This window comes from Manacus vitellinus, unplaced genomic scaffold, assembly GCF_001715985.3.
Source record: "Manacus vitellinus isolate BGI_N305 unplaced genomic scaffold, ASM171598v3 scaffold_26_pilon, whole genome shotgun sequence".
NCBI lineage: Eukaryota > Metazoa > Chordata > Aves > Passeriformes > Pipridae > Manacus > Manacus vitellinus.
The window spans coordinates 1,273,298-1,296,022 of NW_021939960.1; the positions used below are offsets into that span (position 1 = coordinate 1,273,298).

Sequence of the window (22,725 nt, forward strand, 5' to 3'; positions counted from 1 at the left end):
CATCTCTAATTTGAAACTTGATGGTTGTGAAATACATGAAAACTTCACCAAGCTTTTCAAGCCATTTTGAGCTCTGAGCTATTCTGCAAGTGACCGACCGGGGGAAAGACCAAACATCCAAGCAAACCAAACTGGACACTGGGACAGCCAAAGTAGGACAGGTCCAGCCACTGGAGACCTCATCTGTTGTCAGAAAACAGCTGAAGAGTGCAATGAGATCCTATGCAATGCTCTGCAGTGAGCAGCCTCTGTAAATCCCACGTAAATCTGATCAGATCCTGGGCCACCGACTCTGAAGTGCTGCATTAGTGTGTTTGCAGCTTCCCGATGGCGTAGGCAGGCTGTCCTTCTGTACCTGTTTTATATAGACATTAATTCTATACTTTCCAGCTTTCCCTAATTACACCTCCTTTTAAAGCCTTTTTAGGGAGGTTTTAGAGCTGACAGACAATTCGGGGAGCGTTTTTTCTACCAGTGAATTCTTTTTCTAGTTTATTGATTGGGTAGGATAATATATAGTTTCTTAGGTAACTGCCAGAAAACAGCTGCAATTGCAAAACACACATACATGTGACCAACATTTTATGTCCTCACTTCAGTGTAAGCTGGTCCCTTATGAAGGCTTTTCTCCTTTTTTATAGAAAAGTAGCATGAAATCGATTGCAATATATATGCCTGATGACTAGATACACAACGTTAAGCAATGAATTACAAAACACATGACAAAAGTTCTGCATCGCAAATTGCAGATCTGACACACTCCTTCCTGTCCAATATAACACAGCCACAGTGACCTTTCTCAGCCAGCCTTAAAATACCAGAATATCCACAGTTACCACCTGGGGAACTGGAGAAAGAAATTCTTGATGGATTTCTCTTCAGCCAAGCCCAGCACAAACATCCTAAGAGTCAGGAAATATCAGACTTCTGGACATTTATCCCCAAACAGGCGGTTGCTGCAATGGGACAAGCCTGGTTCTCCTCCAAGGAGAAATATGCAGGTACAACATGGTTCAGAAACACTGTGGTCTTCTCTAGAAGACCTTTTCTCCATAGCTGAAAGGTAGAAATGGTCTACAAAGGTTGGAAGCTTCACTTGAATTAAGTTCATATAGCAAACTATGGTTTTAAGGGAAAAGCCCATATACCTTCAAAAAACCCAAATGTAAGGCAAGAGTTTCAATTTTTGAAAGCTTGATTTCAATGGGGGGTTTAAAAACCACTTGTTGTTAAGAAAATCCCTTCCAAATCAATGTTCTAAAACCATTTACCTTTTAACTCACTAAAATGCACTGTATAAGTGTGATTTGCACGTGACACTGCAGACTTAGGAATTTAATCTGGAGAATAAGATTTTACTAGAAACAAGAATTTACTCCATTAAATGCTCTGGTTTCCTTGTGTGAATTGGATTAACTAGAAGAAGTGCATAGTGTAAATAGCTTCCTATGCAATGCTCTAGTACCAGGAATTTTAGAATAGCCTCACTTGCAGTCCCTAAATTGGTGTTTCCAGGAAAAATGCTGAGAAGATTCCTTTTTCTTCTTAAACAGGCAAGAGAAGGTTTGCTGTTCGTTGTGCTGTGCACCTTCCCAGTGCTAGTGAACCTTCTGCCTCTCCTCACTACCTTCCTCTTCCACAAATTTGCTGCTGAAATACAAACAGCCCCACAAGAACTTGGGCAATGGGGTGTTTGCCTCACTGAGAGGCTTCTCAGGTCAATGAGCCGAAAAAGCTGTGGGGAGACTTGGGGGGTGCAAAAAAGTAGGAAGAACCATGGGATGAAGAGAAGTGGAGAGGGACACAGGGAAAAGTGCTTGAACTGGTGGCTTCAGACTCAAGAGAATAAAATGTAAGTCAAGTGTCTCATGGTGAAGTGTGGGGAAATTTAGATGTTAACCATTTCTGTGTGGTAGCTTGTTTCAAAAGACCATCTCCCATACACCCAAGGGAAGCAGGAGTCTGATTTGCTTTTCCAGAAGGCTCTTTTGGTGGTTTTGCTGTCATTTCTTTGTCTACAACCCACCATTTTGGAAGGTGTTTGGGATTTTTGCAATGGTAATTTCTTTTTTTTTTCCTTTGGCTTTATCTCTGCCCACACAGAAGGGCTTATTTGTAGGCTTAGATGTACCTGGGTTTTATCTCCTTCACTTTCAGTGTAAATATTAACACTCCATCTTTATTCAGTGAATGGCATCCAGAAGCAGTAATTGGTGTCAAACCTTCTGTTTCCTTTGATATACCTTCCTGCTTTGAAGATCAAGGCAATGCCAGATGAACATAAATAAATAAACTGGGAGATCTAAGGGTAATATTCAGTTTTGGTTTAGCAGATTTTGCCATGAAGCCAAGCAATAAAGAGAGAGGGACATTTATAATTTCTTCCACAAGTTGCAGCAAGGTGTCACCTGTGCTCCCAAGAGAGAGATTTCCCCCCTAATTGGTCTGCTGCAATCATACATCTTTGGGAATCTTGTCAGGCTAAGAAAAACTTCTAAATATGAGGTGACTGTCCTCAGGTACTGAAAGCACTTTTGAGTTGGGAAGTACAAAAACCTGTGAGATGAAGTATCTTCCATAAAGCACACCTTGTCCTGGTAGCATCCACCATCCACCAAAAGCCACCCAAGGAACAGCTGTGCACAGAAAACTGGATCCAGCTGCTGTCAGGCATTAGCACAGGGCTCTATCCCAAAGTATTTACAGTCTGGGATTTCAGATTATAGAAATCACCATCTGTCTCTCTAATAAGGTTTCCTATCTTGGCTGTACTGAGCCTCCAGCTTGGCAGCTCTTGTATTTTCCACTGTCAGTAATGAGAGACGGAAAGCTGAAGGGGGGACATTTCCACCACCAGGAGTGCCTCTGGAGATGCTCTGCAGGCAGGCTTTTCATTCCATTCCTGGCCTTTCCTCCTTCCTTTCCTCTTCCAGGTTTACTCCTCTTTAACAAGAACAGTCAATGGGACCAATTTGGACTTGACCAGAAATTATCCCTCCGCAGTGACTGACACTCCAGCTGCTGGAAAACTTTTTTCCAGTTGCTGGAAAAAAGCACCTGTGGTCCCTGCTCCAGAGCACTGACCCCAGACCTCACAGCTGCTGAAGTAGAAGCAAGAATGGGAGAGGGCCTCCTCCTGTGGCACTAGTTTTCATGATTCCTTAAAAAACATGCAACATGGTCTTGTGCTGGTGAGGACTTTTGGACTGGCAACCAAAGAGGTTGAACAGGCTCAACCACAGAGAGGTCCCTAGAGCTCAGGCTTGGACTGGCAGAAGGAACAGGGAAGGGAAAGTTCAGCATCAGAGGCCTGTTAGATTTTGTGAGTGCTGCTGAAATGTCCATATTCCTACTTATGGAGCAAGCTGTGCCCCTCCCAGGTCTGGCTGCTGGCTTATCTGGCATATGTTGGCTTGTTATGGGGACTGGGGAAGGCACTTCCACCACCACTGCAGGTGCAAACAGAGCTTCTGACTCAGATGCCCATGTTTGCATTAGATCTATAAAATGCATAACTGAAACACTGGAGAAGCTTGCACCCTGAAATTTAGAAGCACGGGGGTAAAATGGGAGCCACAGATGGCTAAAATGAGCACATGCTGGTGACACAGGCAGGTGCAGGAGTCCATGTACTTCTGGAGCCACATCCATGGCAGATGTTCTCCACTGTCCTCATATGGACTTCACAGGACCTAATGACAGGAGTCCTGACAGGCCAGGTCTTACTGGGAAGGTGTCCATGGAAGAGCAGTACAGACAATCCTTAAGCTGCTCATAAAGCTGACAGGGTTAAAGACTAGTTTTTCCCTGCACTACTTTCAGACCATTTCCACTAACAGATTGCATGAGAGCAGCTCTGTGGTTCCCTTCCTCTTTCCTTCTGTGTTTACTCTTACATTTCACCTGCAGCAACACACCATAAATTGTGAAAATCCCCACTAGGTACTTTTCTAGGTTACTTGCAGAAGTTGTTGGATGGGCTCCTAATGATGGCACTGGCTGGTAGTGCAAGTCTCAGTATGTATGGGCAGGATTCCAGAAAAAACTTCTCCTTCACTCAGGCACTTTGTGACTGTTTCACAAAGATTTTTGTGAGCTGAATGTCTGGATTGCTGCTATGGTTCCTTTGTGGAAGCTAAATAACCCAAGGACAGGCAGGGCAGGGTTTTAGATGAATTTAAAGCAGTTGCCTTGAAGTGATTAGCATGATTGTACATACATGCTGGTTATTACACATGCAAATGAGACAAGCAAGCTGATTATGGGAGCAAGTGTAGCCAGTCTGTGCAACTGCTGCTTCCTGAGGCAGGATGGATGTGCCATTTTTGCCAGCCGTTAATCCCCACCTCCCCCAAAATGCCCGAAAAAACTAGGCAGGCCACCTCTACCCAGCACCTTTCAGGACATATCTGACTGCCCTGGGCCTGATCCTGATTGCTGGGTCAGAATGGCCCCAGGGATTCATCCCTCGTGATGGCAAGGTCTGTGCTCATCCCTGGGGGAAGAGGGCTCCTGCCTGCTCAGAAATTTCCCATCTTTCTCTTATTGCTTGATTATCTTTCTTTGCACTGCTAAAGACCCTAACTGAGATCAAGGCATGAGACCAGAGATTTTCAAGGCCATTAAAATTAATGAGAACTGGCTGTCCAAATCCCATAGATGGCTCTAAAATCTCAGGGTAAGCATCCGAGATCTCTCTGCTTGTGGCAACGTGCCCTATACTTTTTCTGTCTTCATACTCAGTAATGAAGCTGATATAGCAAGGAGAAGGGGTGGTGTGTGGGAGAGAGTAGGAGGGTGTTTGAATATAGATTTGATATTCTTGGAAATACGATGAGGAAACTGTTATGTAATCAAGAAGTTCAATAATGGTTTTGTCTAATGCACTTTTTTAGCTCCGTCAAGGCCTGCAGAATAAATCCGGCATCAGGACCAGGTTTCATTCATATGCCTCATTTACTGAGGGATTTTTCTTGCATCCCCCCTGCTTTCCCAAGCTACAATATACAGTCAGACTGTCCAGCTCCATCCTGCCATGCCTATGCCAGCCTCTGTCTCCCCAGGCTCTGAGAAACAGAGAGCACAGTGTATTTTGAGCGATGCCCACGTGCTGCACAGTGCAGAAACAGATGGAGAGTTCCTTAATCTCCTCCCCACTTCATTCTACACAGGAATAACATCTCCTGCTCACAGCAGCTATACATGTCTGTGGTATTTATTGACAGGGGCTTCTTTTAGGAAACATCTCTTCACTAGAAAATGCCTATTTATTCATAAACTGAAAGAGTTTGCAGAACATAATCACTTCTGATGTCAGGATTCTGACCACTGGACTTGCAGGATGTTTTTTCTAGAAAATGCTGAGGCCATAATGAAAGATAACACTTGCTTCTTCCATCATGGCAAGTTGAGACCAAAGTTGGGGATATGGTTGCAAGGGAAATACAGAGAACTTTTAATCTGCTTTTTCACATGAAAGGAGGTTAAGATGTAATGTAAGACCTTGAATCTCCAAACCCCTTAAGTCCCACTGATTCCTGGGGAGTATAAACTCATGCTTAAGAGTTTTCCCTGGCCTGACACTTCACATGCCTCTTCTGCACCCTGTCCCAAGGGGGGTCTTGGGACCCCTCTGCACCAGGAGATCTGTGCTCTGGAGGGGCCCTGCACACACCAGCTCACACCCCCGTGGCACCTCAGTGACTGTGCACTCAGTCTGTGAGAATGTAAACTCCCACGCTCCTCTGTAAGCATTACTGCACAGGATAAAATCCATAACAACAAAATCAAGACAAAGCCATTTATATTTTGCTTTGGAAACACACGAGATCCTAATTTTGACATTTGCCTGGAAAAGCCCAGATTGAATAATGGTTTGATTTCAATTATAGCTGTAATAACTTTATCTGTTGAGAGAGTAAGTCTATTTGGTTTAAATAGTATACAGTACTGTTTAAATAGGATACAGTACTTCTGCTGATTATATGTCAATGCTTCATTTGCCTACAGGCACCCAGAGAGCTGCAACTACAACTGCTGCTGACTAAGCCAAAGTGGGCAGAAGAGTTGCCTTCAGGCATGGCTGCCTGTAAACTCTTTAATACTCTTAAGAACATGTTTAGTTGTCACAGAGCTATCAAACCCCATTAAATGATAAATGGTGTCAGTCTTCTTTCAGAGCAAAGCCCAGATGCAAATGGTGCACCGGAGAAAAAAAATGATAGATAAATGAAAATACTGAAAAGGCAAACTTCAAAGGCACACACTGCATTCAAACATCAGTGCTCAGGAGGGGATGAGAGGGGAGATCTGTCCTATTTCTGCTGCTACTAGCATGGGGGAAATCAAAAAAGAAACCAAATGAATGGCACATGGAAGCTGAAGCTTCCCATTTTTCTCCTGGTATTGCCTTCTGCCCAGGATGACACCATCTCAGTAAGCAACACTGGAGACATCCAGCCCCAACAGCTCCAGACAGACCCAAACCATGTGCATGTCCCCTCTGCATGTCCATGCACACAAACCCTACTGCCGTCCTTGAGCCTGACCCAGGGCTCTCCACTGAGAACAGCCCTACCATCAATCCCCCTTCCCTCCCTCTTGCTGACCCTCCACATCTTCATCTTGCTCACACATTCCCACCCTTTGTGCCATACAAAATGCTGAAGCTGGAATGGCAGTGTGGTATTGCACAGCCTGGCCTTTCCCTGGAAGGCAACTAAAAAGCCAGACCCTGGTGGTGACTCCCCATGCACAGAACATCCCAGCTGCTCTGCATCCCTCTGCACTGCAGCAATGTCTTGCATTCAAGCAGACAGTGGTTTAGACTCAGAAAAAGCAAAAAATAAAACAAAACAAAAACCAAAAAGAATGCCTTCCCCCTCGGCACCAGTGAGCGCCTGGGAACAGCTCTTCAAGAAGCCTTTGTAATTTTACCCTGCACCAGGGAGAGACGATGCTCGTGATCAACTCCCACCATGCAAAGCAGTCTGCTCAGCCTCAGACACTATTTACAGGGGATGCTGAGCTCAAAGTGTTGGTGTTTGCAGGAGTAGTTGTGGGAGGGGTTTTTTTTAATGGTTAAATTCAATCAGGAATGTGCCAAGATAGCATGAAATCAACTAAATGTAATTAAGCAAAAACTATTAGCCTGATTGCTAAACCAGTCTTCCTCTCATGAATATGCATGAGAATAATTGATATTAATTCTTTTCAAATCTGAGGCACATTAGTCCTGCATATTATAGTGTGGAATTTTTTTGGAAGACTAAACCAGTTCCACTGCCGCTTTCTCACCAAAAGGTATAATTAGTTTTGCTGCAGGGAGATTTACCGAGTCATTGATACCATCTTGGGTTGCCACATAGAGAGGAAATTAGAACAGAGCTCAAGTGATGTTGTGTCTGCAAAAATATGGTGACCTGTTTAACATTTCTTCCAGAAATGTGTTAGGAGAAGTGGCAAATCCAGTTACCAGCACCAGTCACAGTAATGACGTTATGAAGAGGCAGGGAAGCCTGCAGGAACAGTAAATCCCCACAGACAGAAAGGCAGGGGCAATATCCTCTGCCTGTTCAATGTGTTAGACACCAGCATGGTCCTGTTTCCCGAGGGTCCAAGTGTCCCAGGGGCTGTTCCTAAGGGACCTTCAGCTCACTGGGGCTGCTGCACCCAGGCTCTGCTGCAGGTCGTGGGGGGCGTCTCCATCAGGTTTCAGAGGGGCTTTTTTTTCACTCATCCTTGGAATAAGGGCATAAAATTTAGCCTGAGGCATTTCTGCTGCATCACAAGCTGGGGGACATGTGCTCCTTGGGAAGATAAATTCTCCTGAGCCCAGGGTGCAGCCCAGGCTGCACAGCCCCAGGTCCTGTCTGTGCACTTACAGGGAGAGGAGCTTTGGTGGCATCTCTTACACTGATGTGGAAACCTTGGGATTACACCTGTTAGTTGTTTATTCCTTGCAAGCATCCTGCAAACAAATGGAATGCTAACATCCTTCTTTTTGCAAAGAGACTTAAGAAGCCTCTGCAGCTGGTGGGAAACAGACTCACAGGATCTCGGCACCTTTCTGGTTCTTAGTCCTTTATTCTGCTAAAACCTTATGCTTTCCTGTCAGCTTCTCTGCTCTCCATCATGCCCACACTTATCCTCCTGTCTGGCAGGCAGACCTTGTGTCAGACAGAGGGCTTTGATAAAGGGACATGTCCACACACGGGTCCACCTTTCCAAGCCAGGGTTCTCAAGGCTTTTCTCTACAGCTGAGCACAGTGCCCTCAGTGAGGGCTTTGGCACAAAGTGAATGAAGTGTTTTAATCTCAAGAACAGATGGTTCTTCCCTTTGTAAGCACTAAACACTGGATTAGATATCACATATTTAATAAACAGCAACAACTGTATACAAACTGTGTACAAAAGCAGCTAAAAGCTAATCCTTGGCAATTAATCATCCATATTAGCATGGGGCCATAGCAAGTGGTAAGTAGAGCCAGTGGACAGCAAATCTGCACGAACATAAAAGAAAAGGCAGCTCTACATCAGCAGCTCAACAAGATCTCAGCTCAGTAAGACAGTTTTGATGCATTCTAGCTATAAATATTGAGGATGAAACAGAACTGTGGAGATGTGTACTTGGTTCTTTGCTGGGGTTTGTTTTTTTTTGTTGTTGTTGTGTTGGTTTTGAGGTTTTTTTTAAACTCAGTTGAGCTCAGAAGAAGCTCAAACTCTTTGAAGTGTTGTCTGGCATTCTGGGAACACTCACTCCATGCTTGCTGGCTTGTGGGCATTGACAGGACAGCAAGCCTTTCCAAACCACAAGGAATAAACACCTACTCGGACAGCCCTTGGCTTCCTGAGAGCTCTGCAATCGCTCATAACAACCCTTCCCATGTCACTGCACCCCAGTGTGCTCCCAACAGGCACTGCACAGGCTGGGCAGCAGCTGCACACACCTCACCCAGCGCGGTCCCCTCCTGCTCTCATCCTCCTGCAAAGTGCACTTACAACAGGAACTTACTTCTTCTTGGTCAGGCCTTTTGAAATGCTCAGGGGGCTGCAGAAAATCAGGAGGGCAAAAAAAAGAAAAGTTAAAAAAAAAAGAAGTAAAAAAAGTACAGCCCCTCTGGTCATTTCAGTAGGGAGCAGAGCTGGGGTTTGTGCTGTTTCTTGGAGGGGGGGTTGGTCGTTTGATTTTTAGTGGCTGGCTTGTTGATATTTTGCACTTTACCCTAATAAAAGTCACGTGAAACTGTTTGGAAAATGCAGATGTGCTGCCTTCTAGTGAAGGTTTACTGAAGAGTGGGGAGGGGAGGAGGAAGGTTTCCTGTAAATGGCAGCTGCAGAGTGCCAGATGGTACGTCATACATTAATCTACTTGGAGAATAGCAAAGGCCAGCATGGAAGATTAATGGAAATGATACACCTCATTGGCATTTAGTGCATTTTTCAGTTACCCTTTTTTTTTTTTATTTGGGGTTTCTTTGTTAATATAGGATGATGCCACACTATACACTGGCTGGCAGAAATAATTCTTGTCACAAATGTACTTCTTTGAAAGGCTGAGCCTTTCTGAGCCCTTAATTTGAGCTGATTTGACTGTCTCATCATAGGAGCAGATTTTGGAATAGCAAAGTTGAACCTTACTTGAACTTGTTGGCTACATTAGCACTGTTTTTCTTTCTCCTCCCCACCTCCATCCATGAATAATAATGCCCTGTATCACTTTTTTTTTTTTTTTTTAAATCCTAGCAAGGACTCCTAGTCACTGTTTGCTAAACAAACACACACTAACATGGCGAGCTGGGGGAGAAGCACATTAAAGAGCCTGAGTTTTCTTTGCCAAAGATAGAACTTGTCATTACAGGGAAACTCGCAGTTTTGATGGCCTGGGAAACTCAGGATTTTCTGTCAGGTACATGGCCCTGTTATCCCTGTTATCTCTCACATCGAGCATACCGTGAGCACGACAGCTTTGGGGTTTGCAAAACACACGTGGCGTGTGGCCTGGGACCAGGTCACTTCTGGTTTGTGTTTCTGGTCTGAAATGTCACAGCAGTTCAGCTGGACAGTCCTTGCCTGGACTCACTGTTTTCCTCTCGGAGCAGGGCTCTGCCTGACTCATCTCACTGTGGTTCCAGGTCACTGCAAGGAAGCAGCTCAAGCGTGGTTTGGATGTTTCAATTCAGGCTCTGCTTGGCCAGCAGAAAACAGCCCGTTCCTCTGAGCAGCCCTGGCTGGGACAGGTCCAGCCCCGGTGCCGGGTCCCTGTGGCAGAGCCATCCGGCCCTTCCACCCGCAAAAACTGTCTTTGGGCAGAGCGGGCGGATCGGCAGGGCCGTGACCCGGGGAGGGACCTGCAATCCAGAGCAAGGTCAGACAAAAGCCACCCTGCGCTTTTGTTCCTTTAGCCGCTGGATAAAGCTCTGTCTCCGATCAGGCTGCATTATCCCTAACGAGCTCTGGCAGATGCTTCAGCTCTCTGCTCTTCCATCAAGGCAAACTGGTAAGACCCACCTTCCCGAGGGCAGCGTTTAACCCTTTCCATGGACCCTTGCTTGCCCACAGGGAAGCCCAGGCATTACCTGGGGCTGGGACACAGCACGTGAATGGCTCTCGCTGCTGCAAAATGCTGATTACTGACCTCAGGGATTCACCTCACAATCTCCCTGCTGGAAGCAGCGACCCCAGGGGCTCCTGATGCCCCACATGTCTGCAGAAATGGGCTCCTATTTCTGTGCTGCCATTTGGCCTCATCGCGAGTGAAGCACAAAACAGCAAAATCCCCAACCGAGCAGGATTTGCAAAGGATCTCAGCCCCAATGTAGGTATTAAAACATGGCTTTTCAATGTGCACATTATCCAGCATCTCTCATTGACAGCACTTCTGACAGTCATCTGCTGCCTGATGGCTGGACCGGCGCTGGTGGGGAAGTGCTGAGCACATTTGGAAATGGGACTCGGGGGAAGCCCAGCACGGGGAGAAATACACTGCTGAGTGGGAAAAACAAATCAAGTCTCAACTGGGAGTCATTTAAAGAAGGCAAAAGACTGAGGGAAAAGTCACTCAGCATGCCACAGAAATAAGTTTATAGGAATTACCAAGGGATCTAGCAATAACCTTTCAATGGTTGAAATCTGGCACAGATGTGAATGAGCCTCCCTGGCACCTGAGGGCTCTCCATGCATTACATGGAATGAGCTGGCAATTTCCAAGGCAATCTTGAAGGGCCAGGCTCATCAGAGCAGCTAATATTGGCTCATTGTTTTCCTTTATTTCTTGGAGAGAAAAAAGAGTCCTAAGGGCAGTGACACTGGAGCCGTGTGTCCCAATTAACCTGCTGCAGGTAGGGCCAATCTGCTCTCTCCTGCATCCCCTTCAGAGGGCACAAAGTGTGTCTGTTCCCATGGCCACTCTCCCCTGGGAAAGATAGAGGAAGGAAAAAAGATGCTGCTCTATTTATGATTGTCCTGCTTTATGGCACTGCCCTTTCTGCAGTCGGGCTGAATGGTCTGGCTTTTTTCCTCTGTCTCTCTCTCATTTCTCTGTCAATTGATTGCTCACTGCCAGAGAGTATTATTGGCTTGAAAAGCTTCATTTTCTGGTTCCTGAGCTGCTTGTCTTTTCCTGGCTCATTGCTGCTGCTGGAGGTAAGATCTGAGTCCCAGAGTTATTAGGCCATTTTGAGTTTGACCTTGAGAGCTTCCTTTGCTCACCCCATCACATGAAACACCCCTTTGATCATTGCAGACATGCATTTAAAAAAAAAAATAAACCAAACGGCCAGAGATGGTTTGATTATATCAGTGGTGAGTAGAAATAAGCTGGAACTAAAACATTCCCAGACAGGTTGAAAGAATGCCAGTGCCCGAGGGTGTTCCTGCTCCCTGCAGTGCTTGGGGTTATGGCAGCACCCTGGCATCCCTGCACACACCAAATACTGGCTTCAGTTCTGTAACTGAGCAGCAATTGTGCTCTGGTCCCAGCTTTTGCTGTGGATAAATTCAAGGGCTGTTCCCTGAAGGGTTTCCCCCTGGATTGGAAATTCTCAAACTGTAACTCTCAGCGAGTGGCCATTGAGAGCCCAAGGCAAAAAAATGGGGTGGTGAATCCTGAGCTTCTGTGCTGTGCTGTCCCACCTCACCTGGCCTGGCTGGGAACCATAGAGAAAATAGTGCAGTGCTAAAAATACCCCATAGAAAACAATTATTTTCCTAACTTATCACCTCATATACTGCTCCCTGTAGTACTCCAGAGAATTAGCTTGTTCTCTGCAGAGTGTTCCTCACAAGGTCTCATGAGATTCAAATCTTGGATTTGACATTTCTGCTATCTTCTTTGCAGAAACATCTCTATCAGACTACTGAGTAGTCAGTGGATTTGCTTAGGGAATGGTTCCTTAGATGAGCAGGACCAGGAGCACACACTTTCTCTGAGCATTCAGGGAATTGAGCACGGCCTCTCCTTATTTCTGGGGCAGATAAGCCAGACCTGGAGCTGCAACTCCTGTGGCTGAGCTTGACCGGCTTTGGGCAAGTTGGATGTCAAACCAGATAAACTGGGACATTCTGGCTGACAACCTGCTCTTGGAGATGTGAAGGGTTACCTGGGCTGTATTAAAGCTGCCTGTAAGAGGTGATGCTATTGGAAACCAAATAAAAAAACAGCAGGAGGGGGAGGGATGGCTCCTGTTTAAAGATGCCTTAATCAAATCCAGCCCCTTATACACCTCTAGTTTTTGCTACAAAATCCAGTTAAACCACTAAGCTACCAAAGGTACCAGTTACCAAAGGGCGAGGTAATGAAGATACAAAAGAACAAAATGAGTGGCAAAGCACTGCTCCGTGGGAGAGCACTGAGTTGCCGACAATTTACCTTTCACATTTCTCAAATAAAACAATTCTTGAAAATTGCCAAAATATTATTAACATAAACAGCAACAAACAGCAGGGTGGCTTCGTGAAAATGACAGCAAAGGCCACTCTCCCCACACTGCCAGCAGCACAACAGCCCTGCTGGGAGGGTTTGGCTCTGTGTGCATGGGGGGGCAGGATGTGGGACACTCCTCTCCCGTGCCCTTGCATTCCCATGGGTGGGAGATCCTCAGCCTTGCTCATGCTGCTGCTGTAGCCTGAGCAAAACTTGCCAAAATAGAGGACTTTCAAAGATTGGGATATGGGACATAATGGGCTTCCTCCCCTTAGTGCCCCCTTCTGCAAAACCTCCTCTCTCTGCACCAAAAAATAATTCCCAAAGAAATGAGCTTGAGACTAGTGTGGGACCATGCTCAGTCCCTGTGAAAGGCAGCCTGGAAGTCTGGGGTGTGCAGTACATCTTGCACAGCTCACCCTTCTCCTTCCAAGACTTTCCCCTTCAGGTCTGCATGCTCAGTGGAATCCCAGTTGGACCTTGCAACCCATTCCAAACTTGCTGTTTGCAGAAAACAACTGTGGCCAATCTCTATCTATGTGAAAATGGTGGAAAAAGTAAAAAAAAGGGGAAACCTGGAGGGAACTGTACAGTTTCTCAAAGAAACAGTATTTCTGTTAAGAAAAATTCTATTGAAGGAAAAACTAACAATCACCAAGTCTCTGTGTTTGTAGTGCAGTGGCTGCTGCTTTGAAATCAGGCTCTGGCTGATGTTATTTTGGGGTATTTAAGCCAGACTCTTGCTGTCAGCATCTCAGTGTTCTTGGCTTTGTTACTGTTTCTCTGTTTTATTATTCTGAAGAAAATAACTCTGTTAACAGTGTTGTTTTTTTGGCAAGGAGCGGCTGCGCGAGCACCAAGTGGATGGACTCCAGGTGGCACAGTGGCTCAACACACGAGTCCCTTCCTCCTGCTACAGGCAGGTGCAATGTCACAGGGATTCCCCTCCCAGGGCACAGGGATTTTATGGCTCTCAGCGTGTATCCCCTCATAAAACACCTGAGCTGAGCTCCAGTCCTGTGGCCAGATCCTGCCAAAGAGGTTGCACTGCCTGGATGTGATGCACGAGTGTGCACATCCCAGCTGGCCATGGTCTACCCTGTCTCTGCCTTCACAAGCATCTGTGGCATGAGACTTCACAAAAAAACCCCAGCCCTTGGTATACTGCCAAAGTTAAAATCCCTTGTTGGGATTACTCTGTGCACAGTGTCAGGGAGCCCTTCCCCTGCCTCCATACTCACAGGACACCACTGCCCTACCTGCACAGACATGCTGGGTGTCACAGACCCAGCATCAGATGTGGCTGTCCCCACCACAGGCTAGGATCCAACCTGGCTTCTCACCTAGTAACAGCCTGGCAGGGGGACAGGCAGATCTTCCCATCCTGATAACTTTCTTTTTTAGAATTTATGAGTTGCCTGCTGTTCCAGTAAAGGCTGGTGCTGTCTCAGCCTCCTTAACTGCCCCCTGAAAACCCCCATCCAACAGGTACCCAGACAATTTACCAGGCAAGGCTTCATGCCTATAATTAAAAGGGTGACCCTAGTATGAGAAGCGTTTTCGGGGCCAATCTGTAATTCGAAACAGTTTAAACACATCTTTAAGCAACCCTGTAAAATAACGTGCTGCCAATCACAGGGTGTGCGGGCTGCTGGGAGGTGACAGAGCCGTGATCGCGGCAGCCCCAGTGGGCGACACGGCAGCACTGCAACCAAACCTGAGCTGAGGCCACCGGGCGATCCTGTGCTCCCTGGGCACGTCCTGCTCCGGAGCTGTGCCCCAGCACGGGACACGAGCCCTGAGCCGTGTTTTCAAGGGAAACAGCTTCAGAAGAGCCAAGCGTGTCTGCTCGGCTGGGGGAGGTTTCTGGGCTTTTTCTTTTCCCAGCTCAGGCTGCTCCAAAAAATAAACACAGAAACTGCTCTGCACAGTGTTTCTTGACACAAAGCCACTGCTCTGCCGTGTTGCTTGCGACAGTGGCACCGTAAAATATACATTCCTTGTGCTCTCTATTCTGACATTCCCAGCCTGCAGCTTAAAAGTCAACTTTTTCCCCTTCCTCAGCCCTCTCCCACATCATCTCCTATGGAGCCACGAATATAAAAACACTAAGCCTCATTGCTAATGGCCTAAGCAAATGATTTAATCAGAGTGATGTAAAAGGAGTGAGTAGCCTGCAGGATGGAAAAAATGCTGGACAGACAGTAAGACTAATGAGGTAACGTGTAAACCCAGGCATTTTCTAACAGATGGGACGTGGCAGAGCTGACAGGTATATTGAAAGGGACATAAAAACATAGACAAAACAATAGCCTGGGTTGGCCATAACTTGATTTATGCAGTGGAAACATTCTTTCCTCTGAAGGCAAAGGCAAGAAGCACAGAAGGCTCCAAGCTTGGTAGTGCAGTTGCAGCATCGTGACCGGCGATGCAAACGCCTGTACCCAGCACACCCGGCTGTGGGGTGAGCACCCGGGCAACAAGTTTCCCAGGGCTCTGTGAGATAAGCCAGGATCTCTGTCCCCACAAGGGAAGGGGAGCCCAGACACCCTGTGAGACATCTTGGTGCAGGGTTGCATGGGTGCCACCGCCGAGGCGGCAGCCTTGGTGTGTGGGAGCCACGTGGCTCGTGCTGGCCACTGCTTGCGAGGCAGCTCTGAAAGCAAAATGCAAAGTGAGATCTCTCCGTGCCATCCGTGCAGAGGGTAACCCTGACTCACACCTCCAGCTGCCACAGGGTGACACCTGTGTGCAGACAAGCTCCCAGTTCACACCGCCAGTTTGGGCAGCGTGAAGAAGTGGTCGCTGGGCGATGCCTACGGGCACGGTGGTACCACACCAGTCCCGAGGCTGGGATGAGACATCTGCCTCCCACCCAGGACGGGCGCTGTGTGGCAAGAGAGCCAAGTGACACAGCTCTGGGGCTGCCAAACATATGGTGTGCACGCTCCTGAAAAACACCAGCTGCTCAAGGTGAGGGCACGAGCGCCGGGGAGGAGAGGAGAGCTCAGGGACAGGAGCACGTTTCACTGTGGGATGGTTAATGAGGAAAATCTGTATTTTTTGCCTGCCTGCTCTTACTGGAGAAACCCCTCGGAGATTCCTGGTGTTACATGCAGAAAACCGTGAAGCAAAAACCCTGAGTCATCTGTCTCAAACTGTCACAGCAGCTTCCCCTGTCAATCCACATGACCCACTCAATTCTCATCCACTTTCTCCATTTTGGGGGAGTTGTGAAAAATAACTACAACAATTCCAGCTGATTGGTTATAACATATGCTCAAACTGCAGCGATTTAGCCAAATTCTCCTGTGTCTGTACCACAGCTTGGGCTTTATACAATCCAGGCAATAGCACCAAACACAATCAAGGGCCCTCAGTGCTGCTGTGCCCTGGGCTGATGGGCCACAGCTCAGTGCTCTGCAGCAGCTCAGCCAGGGGAAAAAAAACAAATGAAAAGAAGAATGTAGTTATTAATGTCATTTTCCATTGAGATAGTGTGTGAAATCAATCTATCATGCTAAATCTACAAGTTCCAAACTGTATACATAAGGTATATTAAGGGATTTGGAAAGATTAAGAGTAGCTCCGAAGGGTCTGTGTGTGTGTAAGCACTGATTGTTTTATCTGTGAATTACCTGCTGCTGCAGAAAAGGCAAAGATAAGGAAAGCAGCCAGAATTGGCCTTGTTGGGAGCAGCATTAGTGGGACTATTTGCTCACAGCCTCTGCTCCTCAGGTGATGTGAAAGAATCCTAGAGGGGTGCTGCCCTTCAGGGCTGGGGAGCCCAAGGGATATCTGCTGCCCCTAAAGCAGCTGGCATTGTCCATGTGCTCAGCTCTGTCCCTCACAGGGGGATGTGCTGGGGCTGTGCCCAGTGCTGGGCTGTGATCCCAGGGCTTCCAGCCCTTCAAACCAGCTGCTGCCCAGAGCCTCACTCCCTGCCCAGCCAGCTGATCAAGGTGTCCCCGACATCTCTGCCAACCACCTCCTCCTCTAAAAAAGCACCTCTGCATTAAAAAAATACAGCATTAATAAAACAGAGCACTAAAATGCCATAGTGACTGGAGCCTGTGGGAAGAGGCCCTTGCTCACAGCAGGAGCTTGGGGTGCCTGCTGGCACATCCCTTGGGTTTGGTGCTGCTGGAGTGTCTGGGTGCAGGGGAAGAGCCCTTGCTGTGAGCACCAGCACCCAGGCAGGCCAGGCTGTGACACGGGGCACTCTGGGTGTGCAGAGCCCACCTCGCCCTGCCTGGGGTCCCTGACCCTGCACAGCCCAGTGCATGGCCTTTCCAGGCAGCAGATCCTCATGGAGCACTTGGGACAGCCTGAGCGAGAGATCAGGACCAGTGCTTTTAAAACTCCATCTTGTTTCCAGTGCAGCTCCTCCGTGTGCCAGGGATAACCACCAGGGTTTGTGGCTGTTCCCGATTAGTGACCGAGCTTCAGCCTCAGCCTGGCTCCTTTCCCGGGGGACCGGTGGGGCTCTGGTTCTCATATGTCCAGGAGTCCTGTCTGTGCCCCTCACAAGACAGGCAGATGAGCTGCCCATCCCCAGGACACAGCCCCGCTCTCACCTTGGGACCTGCTGCACCTCGGAATTCCCTCAGGAAGGCGGGTGGGCAGCCGTGCTCAGCAGTGCTGTGTGAGCCCGGGCAGGAGATGTTCAATGGGGCTGACCTGCCTGAAGGCACCTGGACTTCAGTCCCAGGATTAGTATCAGGGGAAGTGCTTACAAGGAAAGACTGTTCCACAGGACAGCAGGTACATGACTCTCCCTGTCAGAGGCAAACCTCAGCGCCCCTGGCACGATGACATGTGTGCTGCTCCAAAGTGGTTACCCTGCTGGTTCCGGCAAACCTGCGTCAGGCAGGATCCCTTTCCCCAAACATTCATAGCGTGCGTAACCACGCGGGTTATAAAAAGCATCCTCTGAAAAGATTTTCCTTCTGGGTAAAGGCCCATTACGAGGACTTCCTGGCTTAGGTGGCCGTTTATAGCAGCAGTAATCCTATTATGCTTATCCTAAACTGTCCTCCACCGAGCAGTGAAATGAACTCTGCAGAACACTAGAAGCTTAATTAAGCCTCCAAGCCTGCTGTGAGCAGCTCAGTTCTGCCTCTGTGCAGCTGCATGGTCATGTTATCACAGAAAACACAAACAGCACACCTGTACCACACACACCCCAAAGGCTGTTCCCTGTCCTCAGTCAAATGGTTCTAGTAAATTCAAGGCAAGTTCTATGTAGGAAGAGTTGTCCTACTAATTCTTTATCACTGAGAGCCCAAATCCACGACCACATACATATGGCAATAACTCTGCTCTTGCAAATAGCTGTGCCAAGGCTGAAGATGAGCTGCTCACACACTTCAGTGTTTTCACTGCACAGCTGTGAGGATAAATAAACCTGGTACTAATCAGCCAGGCCCTGAGCCTGGCCTTTCTGGAGGGGCTTTGTAAGTCTTTTAAGAAGCAATTCTATGCCTACAGCTGGTGAAAGACAGCTGGGTTGCAGCAGCCCTGGTGTCTCTATGGACTGTTTTTGCTGAACATCAGAGTGAACCTTTGCAGCACCCACAGCCTGGCGAGCTAAGCAGCTGCATCAGGCTGGGCCATGGGTGTTCAGGCAGATTTGAATGGCTGCCTCCTTCCAGCTGACAACATCCATGTTTCTCCCCAACACCTTTTCACACCTGACAGTCTTTGAATTGCTCCAAAAAAAGCTGAACGTCAAGGAAGGTCCTGGGCAGAAACCAAAGGGATGAGTAAGAACAGAGAAGCTGCAGCTGGAAAGGGCTAAATGGGTGATTATCCTGAAATCTTAACATTGCTAACTAATGTCTTAAATATTGCTTTAGAAACCATAAGACAACTCTCAATCCTGCACACAGCACATGTCTCCCTGCCATGGCAGTCTGTCTGTGTGGTGTGCCCAGGCCTTGACAGGACCAGACCTGACCTGGGGATGTCACAGCACATTTGTGGCACAGCAAGAGGTCCTGGCATCACCCCGTGCATGGCCTGCATGGCTTAACTACTAACCACCACTAAAGATGGATTTCTCTGATTTTTTCAGAGTTCCCTTGCTCCTTTTCCTGATGGAGGGCACCTCTGACATTTAGCTCTAGAAATTAGTATCTTCAAATGCTTGCTTTTTTGGTGTAACAGACTGAGACAGGCTAAATATTTGTGCTCTTGTCTTGCCTGGCTGGTAACCCAGATACTATTAGTGAGGCACAACTGGGTCATGCGAATTAATATTAGCATCTGCGTTAGCTGCTTATTTACAGCACTGTAGCTGTCAAAAGTTGTAGGTAGCTTAAAAGGAATATGGTTTATTCATGTTGACGCCAGCAGAGGAATAGCTAGAGTAAGGCTGGCTGGCTCCTCAGGACCAAGAGGCCAGGCAGAGCCCACGGCAAGCACAGACCCAGGCGGGGCGAATGCCCGGTGAACAGTCTGGACACCACGGGGTGAGTTCATCCCAATCACATGGGCCAGTAAAAGACTTGGCTGGTAACAAAGCCTAACAATGTCCACTGGTTTTCTGTACTGCCCCAAACCAGTGTAAGTGTTGCTAAAATAACACAGGATAGAAGGACCCTGATTTTCCAAAGATCCGTGGTTCAGGCAAGCCCCGTCAGCATCGTTCTGGCTGCTGTTGAATGCAAGCATGTGAAAGGCCTGTGTCCTCATGGCTAAGCAACAGGGACAGTGGTCAATACTGACTGTTCAAATCTTGCTTCTTAAGCTAAATTCATACATTCTGTGGAGATCTGTGTTACTGCAAGAGGTGGACCTGGCTGGTCTTCATCATGGTTCAAGATGAACCTTTTCTTGATGGCTGGTCCATGGCTCTGACTGCTGCAAACTTCCCTGCATGCTGCTGCTGTCACACCAGGACTAAGGAACCCAGGCACTGTCATTCCCAGCTCCTGCTGTGGTGTGTGCCCATAAGTGGGGACAGGGGAAACTGCCCTGCAGCCCCCAAGGCCGCCCCACTACCCACGTCCTGCCCTGGGAGCTTGGGTCCTCTCCAGCATCTCACTGCGCTTCAGTGGTGCTGTGCCAGGGCCAGGGCTGGATCTCAGGCATCAGGTAGGAGAGGTTAAGCTTTAAAAACTCTGATCACTGTTTCAGTATAATTAAGGAATTAATTAGCTTTCCAGTTCAGTAATTATGGAAGCTCCAGCCCCATGAAGTAGTGCCTCATTCCATAGGTCCCTGTGGGTCTGACAGTGGTCAGTGGTATCTGGGAATACCCCACAGATCCTACTGGGAGCACAGGCAGTGGCTGCAGGGGTGGTGTTTGGAGGGGTCTGGTGTGAGTGCATCAGAGTGGAAGGAACCTGAGCACATAGCACGTGGGGAGAACACCACTGTTATTATTTTTAGCTGAAGCTCAGAAGATGCCATGAAGTGCTGGGTCAGCTACACCTTCTCCACTGATGGCTGCAGCCAGGAGCTCTCCAACATGCAGGTGCTCAGTCATGTCCCTGTGAATGGACATAAGAGCCAGGGCTTTGCCTCCACCTCAGAGCCTACTGCTGTGAGGAACTGGGACTGCCTGCTAGTGCATCTCCTGGTGGTTCACTCCTGGTAGGTGACTTTCTCAAGCAGATGCCATGTCCCTGCCACATTCTGCCCCCTTTCCAAAATCCCCACACATCCAGTGGCAGGAAGTTGTCCCTAGAGACTCTGAGACACATGGTAGAGAGAAATAGCTATTTGCATACATTAGCTTGAGCATACATTACACACCTCCTCATCTTTGCAGAACCACCCCCTTCTCCCCTGCAATCCTCCTCACAGCAAACTGAATCTCCTTGAACAAGAATGACTTCCAGGGACCAAGAGGTGATGCTTCACTGCATCCCTTCCCACATGCACTTGCAAATCCCACCTAATGGTTACACAGACATTCTTCTCAGCATTAAACTCTCCAGAATTACAAAGGAAGTGTATTTGGATTACTTGGGAATACCAGCAAATGCTGCTCCTGATTGGAGGAATGAGTTGGAGTAGTTTTGTTGCTCTCTGCACTGCTGTTGTGGGGCCAACAGATTGTCCCGGGGGCTGCTCTCCTCATCCTGAGGTTCATGGGAAGGGAAGTGCAGGAAGAACAAACAATATATGAAGAACTGGTGGAAAAAAAGAATTGTTCAGGCTGGTTATTTTTGACAGAGAGCTCTGAGCTGGCTTTAGTTTTGCTAACTGTACTTTTTAATTTTGGCAAGGATGCCTGGAGCCCAGGAGAGGAATGCACTGTATATATAATTATAAATCAAAATATAATACAATACAATAAGTAAAATGAGCACTGAAAAATACCACTCACTAACTGCATATGCCATCTACCTAATAGTTCCAGGCTGTGAGTCACCACTTGAATTAAAGAGGTGCAGTGAAGTGGTGGAGGGCCAGCTCTGCAAAGGTAGTCGGGCTCTGACGCCTGCCCTGGCACCCACCACCTGTTGAAGTCAACAGCTCCCAAATCCAACCTAACCCCCCCAAGGACTCTGAGCTCAGCACTGTCCTACCTCACTGCCCTCACAGGAACCTCAGCTGTGGGCTGTACATCCCCTGTGTCATATAGGCAAAGAGTTAAATGCCTGAGAAATGGGATCACAGACCTGAGATCAGCCTAAAGCAGCAAAAGAAATCCCAGGCTTGGGCAGAGCTAAACATCACCGTAAAAGGCAGAGAGGAACTTCCAGGAGATGGACACCTACACCAGGGCAGTCCTTTCCCATAGGAAAAAAGGGAGAAAGAGAAGTTGTTGCCATGCCCTGAGGGCTGGAGCACATATTTGTGACTAGAGGAGCCAGTCCAAGCTCTAATCCCTGGTCTGCCAGGCTGGAGTGAACGTTGTAGTGAGGGAAAGGATTTGACAGTGCTGCTGAGCTTTAGTGCTGGGGCATGGGAGGCTGTGAGGAGCAGAAAAAGCCAGTGTAACTGGTGTTTTTAAGTGACCACTTAATCATAGAATATCCAGAGTTGGAACAGACTCACAAGGATTGTTGAAGTCCAATCCCTGGCCCTGTACAGGGCAGCCCCAAGAATGCCACCATGTGTCATTAAGGATTTAGAGACTGGAAATGTGAGGGTGAGAGGCACAAGGATGCAGATTCAAGAGGTTTCTGCTGCCTACCTTAACACCCTGAATGAAAGATCAAACTTGCATGAAGACAATGAGGAGCAGGGGGAGTGTAAGGGTCTCCCACCTGTACAGAAGACAATGTCACCCTGAGTTGCACTGTCCAGGCAAAGCCACCAGCCACAGGCAGGACCCTTCCTGAGCCCCCCATCCCTGACCCTCCTGCAATAGGTGCTTGTGGACTTCCAAAAACCAAGAGTGGAAAATAATTCACTGCTGCTTCTCTGCAAGATGTCAGGATCCCATAATAATAAGTCATGATGATTTCATAGTACCTTTAAGTCAGTTTTCATTCTGCTGCCAAGGCCATGTGTCCTTGGCTTTGAATTGCTTTCTCCCCATTGGAATTCAGTCACCTCTGGACTGGGACACACTGAAATTTTAATCCTGTAAATGACAGCATCAATCCTGGCCTCAGGGGGCTTCCCTGGGAGCAAGGGACATGCTGCAGCATCCTTCAGTTCTGTTTCTGGACAATTAAATATTTCCAGCTAGCTGTTAATCTTTGAGAAATGAGCTGGGCTTTGGTTATCATTACTTAAATGGAGGGGATGGCAGAAGGAAGGCACCTGAAACCTCAACAAAAACCCCAGCCAAAAGGTATGAATATTTCATTCCTCTGCTAGAGCAGCAGCTACAGTATGTG

At 47.7% G+C, this 22,725-nt stretch overlaps 1 protein-coding gene across 1 annotated transcript in view; it reads right to left on the reverse strand.

Annotated features, from left to right (window-relative positions):
- The window catches only part of KCNB1 (potassium voltage-gated channel subfamily B member 1), a 108,643-nt gene that overhangs the window by 4,736 nt on the left and 81,182 nt on the right, over positions 1-22,725 (reverse strand). The window lies entirely within an intron of this gene.